This window comes from Falco rusticolus, chromosome 2 (genome assembly GCF_015220075.1).
Source record: "Falco rusticolus isolate bFalRus1 chromosome 2, bFalRus1.pri, whole genome shotgun sequence".
NCBI lineage: Eukaryota > Metazoa > Chordata > Aves > Falconiformes > Falconidae > Falco > Falco rusticolus.
Window position 1 is genome coordinate 91,906,994 of NC_051188.1, and position 10,648 is coordinate 91,917,641.

The window sequence follows — 10,648 nt, forward strand, 5'->3', positions numbered from 1 at the left end:
AAGAGAAACAACACAGAGCTTTTTAGGAAGCAAAAACAAATAGCTGGAGGAGTGTGGAAAGACATCCTGGAAGCTAGTATTAATTTGGGGGAAAAAAAGCTGTGGATATATAACTGCCTTGGCTTTAATTTTAATTTCAAAAGGCTTCCTTTTTTTATTTGTGTGCCAGTCATAACCAGGCTCCTGCTTCTTTGGAAGACAATCAGTGAAGCAATTTCTGCCTTTATTGAAAAAAAAACGATGCTGAAGAACATTTAGATCACTTAAACGTCCTCCAGTCAGCAGAGCAGCAGGGTCTGTCGAGTGCTGCTCAAGGTACAGAAGGGAATTGCTAGGGTAATCCCAGAAGCGATAGCAATTATCTTTGAGCACTCACAGAGGAACAGGGAAATTTCGGAGGCACAGCTGGGATTCAGGTGCAGCTTAAGGTCTTTGATGGGAGATCTCCACATCAGAGTTGGGTGCCTAAATTTCAGTTTTCATCAGTGGAGACCTAGTCAATGGAGGGTGGGGAGGAATATGTCTCATCCCAAAGCAGACATCGATAGGCAGCTCAGCTGAATTCCTGTCCAGATTATACACTAGCATCTAAACTAGGATACCTTGTTCCATTTGGGACACCCTGGGATGTCCAGAGTGTTCAGATGGGGCTGACATATGAGACATGGACAAGGGTGCCTTTCTGGAGTGGCAGCTGGAGGATGGGGCTGGGCCTTGGACATCTCAGGAGGCACAGGACAACCATATTTACCAGGTTCTCTCCCGCCTTGGATCCCTGACATCTGCAATGGGAGTGCAGAAACCTTATGCCCGTGCAGACGTCAAGGTGTGTACACTTAGAGTTCACTGCCTTTGGCCCTTTGTCTCACATTGCCTCCCTTCCCTCAGCGCTGTTAAAGCTAGAGACAGAGGGACCTCATAGGATTGTAAATGAAAGGCCCTACCAGCAGAGAAGGGCAAGGGATATCTGAACTTCAAAGTCTCACATGTGCCTGATGGCTTGAGCTCCAAGTAGGTCGCCGCAATGGTCTGACACTCACACACTTGGTGCCTCCAGAATAGAGGCACCAATGAGACATGATGGAACAGCGATTACCAAAAATAGTGCTGGATTTGCAAGCAGTGCTTTCAGTTCCAGTAGGAGTATTCAATTATTCTATCATTATATATTTTCCAATGAATTTAATGTTAATAATAGCTTTACTGCACCTTGCAGGGATTGTGGATTTTTCTTTTTATTTTAGGAAGAATGCTGCACCTGGATCTGTAACACTCCAGGAACAGCCATATGAGAACACTTATTGAATGGATTTTTGCATTTCCTACAAATTTTCAGATTATGGTTATCAAATCACAAGTTATGATGTAATTACTTTTCATTATCTGAGCTGCAGAATTCTTGAACCTGAGAAACACACTCCTTCAAAGAATAAACAAATATAAGCTGTTAAAAAATAATACCCTTTGTAAGCATTTCTATAAACCCTTCTACAAAAATCCCCTGCATATCCCCAGGGCTATAAAAGAAAAAAGTTTAACTATTCAAGAAGAAAACAACCTATCTTTCTGAAATAAAATTCTGAGTTCCATCCTGAGGCAGGAACTTTATCCTGAAATGCAGAAGTGGGTTTCCACACTTCTGTGTAAATTTTTCTTATTTCAACAAGACCTTGCCTTTAATACTGCTGTAGATAAAGTACCTGGGAAAAGCTGTTTAATAACTGACAAAATATCAAAGTACATTTCTGCAAAACAAAGAGATGTATAACGAAATGTGTGTTCTAGCTTTTATTTCAAATTCTTTATTAACATGTTCAAATATTTAAACTAGTCCCAGGGAAGAAGAGGAACAGAGATTAGATGCCAAATTAATTGATTGGCTTAAAACAAAGACTACGCTGAAAAAATCCCCGTCACATGCTGCTTTGTATGTCTGCTTAACTTGTGTAAATAATTGCAGATGCAACTAATTGGCCTAAAATATTACTAACCAATAGCAACAGTGGAATAGCAGGATCCCTCAGAGATACTGGTTTGAGATGACATCTCTTTTGCAAACTGCCTGGTTTTGATTTTGCAGAATCATATGAACATAGGCTTAGCTTAAACCTCAGGAGGGCAGCTAATTTTAATCCATCCTCCTATCCTTAGGCAGGAGTGAACATCCATTACTGAGAGATGTGTGTCTTGTGTAGCCCTGAAACACTCCACAGTCAGTCTCAGTAGCCTATGCCAATTCTTAACAATCATTACATTTAACCTAAAATCTCTCATGTTGCAATTGAAGCTGATAATTTCTTGTCTTGCCTTTGGTCATGATAAAGAAATCAGCAACATCCTACCTGTAGCAAGTTATACACATTTTAAAACACTCTTGAGATCCCTGTCTTCCCTTTAAGGAAACAAACAACTCAATCCCTCCCTCCCATCCTCCTTCCCTCCCTCACTCCCTTCCTTCCATCCACCCACCCACCCATGACGAATTTCCCAGATGTCTCACAACCTTATTTTTTGTACTTTGTGTTCTCTGTAATGGATCTGTATCTTTCTTTACCTGAAGCTCCCAGGCCTGGATTCAGTACCCAGCTGAGGCCTGGCCACAGTCAGGTAGAAAGCTATAATGGCCTCCCTTGTCATGTATTAACAGGACACAGGACAAGGACTGTCACAGTTAAAGAGTTGTGGGGTTTTGTTTTGTTCTATTTTTCTCACAACAGCATCACTTTCTAATACACAGATCACTTATCAATAATTTAATATGTTTTCATTTGCTACAGAAACTGCTGGTTTCTCCTGCAGGTGTGGTATTTTTCATTGTCTTGGTCCAGTGCTAGCTATTGATTTACAGTGAGTTTGCTAGGCAGATATGTATCCCCTTCTCAAGGGCACCATTTAGCTCATGTCTCCCTAGTATTCTTATGAGTGTAGCATGTAGAAATACAGGAAAATCTGTAAAATCCACACCTACTAGAGCTATTGCACATTTGCTTTGCCAGACGCCCTGACAAAGAAAGCCACCAGGTGGGTTTCACATGTTTCATTTTGAAGAGAGGTATGATGACTGCCCTAATTTTCCTCTATTCTAGCATGGTGAAGTGCTCCAGAGGAAAACTATCAGTGTGTTGGCTTTAAGGGCACTCATGAATGACAATGAAGAGCTAAGTTTATTGAGTCCTTGTTCTCAATCAGCAAGATTGAGGATCTCAGTGCTGTTTTCTTATGCCCAGACTAGGTGCTCCCACATTGAGGGTCTTGGCTGTTTTGGAGGGGAGGCTGACTGATGTTTTCCTTCAGAGGCAGGTGGTCCAATCCTGCATACACACCTAAATCCACGCTGACCGGAAGGTCAGGACTGAGCCAGGTGCAGTGAGGCTAGCCATCTTTCCTGTGTGCTGGTTGGAAGAAACATGCAGCTCCGTTTTTTTCTTTGTGTTCAGTGTGTGTTCTGATACCCGGTTTGTTGCTGAAGGATATCATTAGGTGCCCACTGGTTAGTATCTAAAGGTACTTTATATCCTGAAGTATTTTATAATGTTACAGGATGTTGCAAAACACAAACACTTGTTTGACAGTCTTGTCAGACCAACTTCAAATCCCACTTCAAATGCCTTGAAGAAATTAATGCTGGAAATAGAAAAGTATGAAAAAATTTAATCCAGAAACATGGGAGTACAGTGACACTTTGGCAAAGGATCACACAAGCACATCTGGGGAAAAGCAAAGTCCTAGGCAAAATCAGTATTTGTGTACATACTGTCATTTCTAATGGTTTACAATGGTTTGACTCTGGTGATTTTTGCTGAAGAGAGGGATTTAAAAAGTGATTCCTGAGGAGAGTCTACTGGGTTATCTAGGCCAGTTTCTGCTCAGTTAGAAAATCTTGACCTTGTGAGAATATTAAAAGCTGGGTGTATGTGGATCTGAGACGGGAGCTACAGTGAACATCAGGAAGAGGTTTTGTGGTTTTGGGAAGTGCAGAAGTGACAAAGTGAGTCTTTAGCACAAGTGTCTCAGGAAAAGTTTCTCAAGGTCAGCGTAATCCCTGGAGTGTTCGGCTTGACCCATTAAATTTCAAATTAATCTCTCTTTGTTTTGGATTCTAAAATCCACTCTCAGGAAAAAGACATTCACCAAGTACAAAAGCTCTGAAGTGCAGTTTTGTATCACCATCTTGTAGGACTCAAATCTGTCCCCTATTAAAGTCAAGCAAGAATTGAATCCTGAATTGAATCCTGATCATACAAAATAAGATTCGTGAAGCGTGAGCTGTTCAGTATTGCCAAGCAGTTTGGCTTTAGCAGGCTCAAGGGCAGTCTTTTCTTGCACTGTGGTGGTGAGGCAATAGATGGAAAAGCTGCGGGCTTGCTGCTATAGCAGAGCAGGGAATTAGCCGACCCAGCCCATTAGATATAAGATGTCTTCTTCAAATGAACTTTCCCATCACTTGCCTTCTTCCCTTCCTCTGAAATAGATAGCCATTTAAGCATAAAAAATAATGTAAGGCAGACAGAAACATTATGATTTAACCCCTGGAGGCACTTATCTTCCCATATGGTATAAAATGCCTTGACAGTCACTTACACGAGACACCCACTAAAATCAGGCGACGTGAATCCTATCCTTTCTTTTGCATTTCCAATTAAAAACCTGATGGAATTTCACAGCCTGATAAATTTTAATGGATCCTTTCCACTGACTCCAGAGGCTTGAGACAAACTGACCCATCCCACTGAGATGGCACACAACACTTCAGGTTGGAGCTGCAGAAGTGGGGTTTAGTATTGTACCCTGAGTGCTGGAGGTGACTTCTTTCTCCAGAGAGCCTGCAGAAGCAAAGATGTGAGCGTGTGGGTAGTGCCAGGGATAAGGGAGCCCAAAGTTCAAGGCCTCACTTTTCTTGATTCAAACAAGAGGCTTAAAACAAAGGATGCATCTATGCTGTGCTGTGAAAAGCAGGGCGGAGAGCCCCAGCCCCACAGGATCTACCTTGCTGCCAGAACAGGCGGGTTTTACAGCTGTGTCAATAGAAAGCTGCACCCAAACTGCTGGCCCCACTGGGCAACAGAACTTTCTGAGATAGGCATATCAAACAGGGCTTGTGTTTGAGAGAAAGGTGTGCCCACAGTGGTGTTGCAGACCTAGACGGTCTAACTTCAAGTGCCCTCATCAGAGTGTCTAAAAGGCAGCCAAAGGCTCCACTCTTATCTAAATATTAGTGTTTATCATCAGCTGAGATACCATAGGGACAGCAGGACCCCAGCGGGTGGTCCAGAAGGGCACAGGTCACCCACAGATGTTGCCATATCTGCCAGCCTCACATAGGTGTCTCAGACAACCTATGATACTGCAAACAGCTTTGGACAACTGTGGGTAAGTAACTATACCAAGCCCTAGATTGCCATTGATTGCAAATGGGAGCTTAAACATCCAGCTCACACAGGTCTATGTGACAATTTCAAATCAAATCACACCTGTTGTCCCTACAGATACTCTGAGTTAGCCCCTTTAGGCTGGCTTTGGTTCAGTCTGTAGCTCACTCCATACCATCTAGAAATTACCTCAGTCTCTCAGGCCATTGCCCTGAGCAGGGCTTTTGGCTGTTCCAGAGCCCCTCCACAGCGTGGGCAGAAATTTCATCTCAGAAGTGGTAGATTTCACCTCTAAATCTTTTGTTTCAGCAATGCAACATTTTCCAACAGAAATTCCTATGTTGGAAAACTGCCATCTGGATTTCCTTGAAAATGCTTGAGAACAGCACTGATTTTTAATGCTAACACTATGTTAGCTGTTGTCTTTTTAATTTGGGAGGTAGAAGCTTGGTTTTTTTAAAGCTGTTAGTGGTTACTGCCCATGTTGAGATTGCCATCAGGCCCAGCGTTCCATCCCTCAGTTGCTCCCTTCACCATGTTGTTTCAGAGGGATGCAGGAGCTGGCCGCAGACCCAGGTCTAATCCTTCCAAGAGCCCCTTGGCATCCACTGTGGTGGTAGGTGTGGGGGAGAACAGGCAGAGGCCAGGAACTGCCAAGGGCAGTTTGAATAAAAACTGCTCAGAAGGGATGTGGGTCATGCTGCCGTCCTTACTGAAATACCCAAGAAGTTTGCTTTTTCCTTTCAGCTGTAACCTGAGAGTTAACCTTGTTGTCTGCTAATGAACTGTATCCTTTTCTATCTTGCAGATGCCTGGAGATGTAAAGCTGCTCCTTAAACTGCTCCTGGATGAATAGGTTGGTAAGTGGTTACTTCCTTAGCACTTTACATTCCTTGGAAATCAATTATTTTTATTTCAGAAGCTGTGAATCCTGGAAAGCCTGTTCCTAGCTCAGAAATGTAGCTGAAAGCATCAGTACTTTAATTTAGGAGCATGATCTAATTGATTAGTTTTACAAAAATATGAGTTCCAAATTGAAGCAAGGTGTAAGCTTTCATTGCCTTGACTGTTTTAAAGTGCGAATGTTTCCTTTTTAACATTGCTTCTCAATAAATATTCTTTTTAATGAATTCCAGTGATATCTTGCATATTGCTATAATTTTATCAGACTACACTGAGACATTTTTGGTTTTCTCCTCGACAGGCCTACATGGTGTTCAAGGGTGATCTTCAGGAAGGGTGATTTGGGAGGCCATCTGATCTAATGGACTGGGCACTAGATTGGGACGGTAAAGACCCAGGTGCTAATCTCCATTCTGTGACCTTGGGCAAACCATTTCATCTTCCTGCATTTCTCTCCTACCTTTTATCTTTCTTTAACGCTCTTAATTAAGCCAGAGTGCTACAGATAATACAGATAATAACCAATTCTTGCCTTTCATGAATTAGACATGCTCATCTTAAAATGCCACAGAGGTTGGACTGTGGTGAATGTGTGCAATTACTTTTAGTAAAGACAGTGGTTGTTGCACACAACCTCCCTGGATTCGAATGAGCATCTGGATTAATTATATCCTGTCTTGGGTAATCCTCTGGAGAATGAAAATAATGAAGGGTAAATACCTTTTATTAATACAATTATGGAGCGTTATATGAAAAAAGCTGAATGCATCGTACATTTCAGTAACTACTTAATGGAACAGGAGGACACAACTGAAAAAAACACCCTGTCATCAGACACGCTCGCTATTGGCTTTCAGCTGATGGGCCTCTTTAAAGGGAGGCAGAGCCACCAAGCTTCCCACACTACCAGTAGCACATCACCAGACCCAGCAGGTTTTGATGTGGAGACATGATCAGGTAGTAGTCGGTGGGCCCTGTGATACTGAGAATGTGCAGTGAGGCACTTCAGATGCATGCCAAGAGAGGTCATCCGTCACCTGCCACGATGCTTCAGATAGGGGGAGGACTGGGGCCTGTGGTCATCCCAGAGGACCATGAAGTCTCTGTGAACAGCCATGGCAGGCTCCATATTTCAGAAGAACGGAGACAACTGCCAAGCTGCTGAGCCATGATTCAGTGGCTGAGGATGTGTCTGTAAAAGTCACTCAGCCATGATTAGGAAAGTAAAACTTTCAGCAGAAAATAATATCCCAGTTAAGCACTCTTAGTGCCTAAAGTAAACAGTAACATCTTTGTATTGAAAAAAAATCAGTGGGAGAAATCTAACCTGTGAAAGCCATCTGGATGCGCGCAGTGGAAAATGGATCACGACAGTCTGAGTGCAAGAGGATGTGATGAAAAGTGTATTTTGCATTCAAACAGGTAGGGCAGATGAAATGTAAGAAGTCCAGAGCCCTTTTAATGCAGTGCCAGCATGTTTAGTTGAAGATCACAGCACCTGGGCATTCAAGCACTCTTGAGCCCCCCAGCAATGTTAACACAGCCTCCTTGCTGAGCCACACCACCGATGGTCAGTATGGTCTTTCCCTAATGCCAGCTCTCAGACAGAAAACGTACAATGCATGGTTATTACTTGAGAATAGCTGCAGCAGCCTTTTAAGGAGCCACTTATGTATGACATTATTATCCAGGAAAGAAATGAAAAAAAGAGGCAGTGTCTGTATAAAAGACTGGAGCAGAGAGGCAGTTCTGCCCCCTGTCTTGAGTGTGGTGCTGCTCTGCTCTTTCATTCACTGAATACGATTCGCTGCATACAGTTCACTAGGAATATGTATGGTTTACAATATTTTAAAGAATGGCTAGAATTTCACCCTCAGAGGAATCTTTAGGACATAATAAGTTTTTCAGATTACAAAATGAGCTCTGTCTGCTTCTCATCCTTCTGGTAGAAAGAGAGAAAAATTAATGTATTTTGCAAATTGGAGGGGGGGGTCTTTTTTTTCTCTCTCTCAGCTCATGTATTGCTAAAGCTTAAAGCCCTGCAAGGTGAGAAATACACACTTAGCATCTAAAAAGCCATTTGAGTAAGACGACTGGACTAGACAAGCTCCAGAAGTGCTGTCGAACCTCAACTATCCCATGATCCTGCGAAGAAGTGCACAGTCTTGCTGCCAAATAGGTCGTACAGCTTTGCTAACCAAATGCCATTATTCCCATGTCAGTGAAGCACATCAGAACCTAGACCAGTTATCTCTGGGGGAAAATATGGTGCATATATACGACAGAACCTGTTGTGCTGTTCTTTGCTTATTTTTTGGCTTCCAGTTGTCTGAGTAACAATTAAGGGAAAAGGAATTAGCTTCAAGCCAGAATTGGCTTAAATACTTTATGAGGGAATAAAACAGACCTTACATGTCTAGCTCCTGCCATTGCAATGCATGTCAATATTTTACACCCTGAGTACTGGATGTAGCAATGGGACTGCTGGCTTTTATTTTTTAAGAAGCACGTGTTCACCACATCTCTGCATTGTTATAAACCCTCCATGTCCATGTAATTTTTATTTTCTGCTCAATTAAGTAAAACATAGTTCCCAGCAAAATATTTGGAGTGTTTGGACTGATAACTCCTTACAGAGGCAATCACAGCCTTCTGAAGATGGAGGAGGAGGGGTGCCCCTGCATGTGCTTCATCCCCTTCTGCCGTAGACAGGTCTGCCTAGTTCTAGTCCTCAATTGTCTGCTTTCCAGCCCACAGCTAGGCATCCAGCCCCTCCCAGTTATCCCTCCTGGTCTCTGTAGCCTTCCAATGCAAAATTTCCAGGTATCTCACTCTCTAAATGCCTAAGGCCGACACAACCCTCAGGGGCAAGTCATTTCCCTGCCAGGAGGGTAATGCATGTTCACACAGTATCATTTTCTTCCTTAGCCTGTGCTGCTATCCTCGTCAAACACACATGCACATGCATGCACATGAAGCTTTTAAAAGCAAAGTCAAGAACGAACCCAGCATTCACATCAAAGAATATAAAATATCCTAGGTTTAAAAAGCTATCAGAATTAGCATTAAACTGAACTGAATATGCATCAGGGAACAGCTAGGTACCCAAATAATCCTAATTCTTATCCTGCTGAGAGACCAACCATCTGCCATCTCTGAATTTGTGGGCAGACTGCTGAAAATACACACCACAAAACACTAGGTCTGTTTTTGTTTACATATATATACACAAATGTATGTCTAGTCTACAATATTAAATGTAGTGCTTCGTCGTCATGCCAACCTTTGTATTTTTCATGTAAGTACTGTAATTTTAAGATCTGGGCCCATGAGATGAGTATATAGGAGAGCAGAGCTGGCGATGAGTCTAATGGCACTGGGTAATTCCAAGGAACAGGCTGAGTGCTTGGCAGACTGGGGAAGCAGACGACAAGGAGGAGAAAGTAGTACCTGCCTCCTGAGGTACTGGTGAGGCTTTAAGCCACTGTCTGGCCTCATGAAGAATAAATGCCAAGGGTCCATGCTCCTTCATAATGTTTCTGAATTCTCCAGTAACTTCCACCTTTTTGATCAGACCAACCATAGCACTGCAAACCACACATACAGTTCCAATGAACCTGTGTCTGAAACATTTTTCAGAGCTGAGGCAGCAGAGAAAAGATCCAAAATGACAGAAGAGGTAAAGAAAAGGAATCTGAAGGGTAAGGATGAGGTAACAGCATATCAGACTCAGCTTCAAACCCTTGTCCTCCATGTGAGTGAGGTGACATGCCTGCAATCATCCGGACCTGTGCCTGAGTGCCGTGCCTGAGGCCAAGCGTACCTCCCATCTTCATTGCTAACCTCCACATAGACTTTTTGGCCTTGTCCTCTTTTGAGGAAACCCTGCTGCACTGGTGCTGCAGAGTGTAAGAAGGCTGTGCCCAGAGGACCGGGTCTTTGGACCACTGTGCTTCAGGCCTTCTAGTGCATGCAGAAGGTCTGACACCAGACACACCTCACCACCTGTGCAACCTCACAGCTGATGTGAAAGCACACAGAGAAGCTTTATAGCAAAGGCACAAGAAGAGCAGACTCGTTGCATGTCCCAGGGAAGGCTGCTCTGTGCATCGCAGCAGTGCCTAGGGGCCTCCAGCACTTGTAAGAAAGCCCTGTGCAGGTATGCACCTGGCAACTGCATGGACAGGCGCTGGATTCTCCAGAGATCATTTCTTACCCAGGTTTGCCTTGCTGAAGTAAGACCAAAACCTCCCTTTCCTCTTCTTTAGATCATCACCAACTGCACTCACTCTAGCTCACCCCACCTCCAAACCCATCTCCTAGAGTAGATGAAGCCTTCACTAACCTTTATGCTTGGCCGCATATGCCATTAAAGC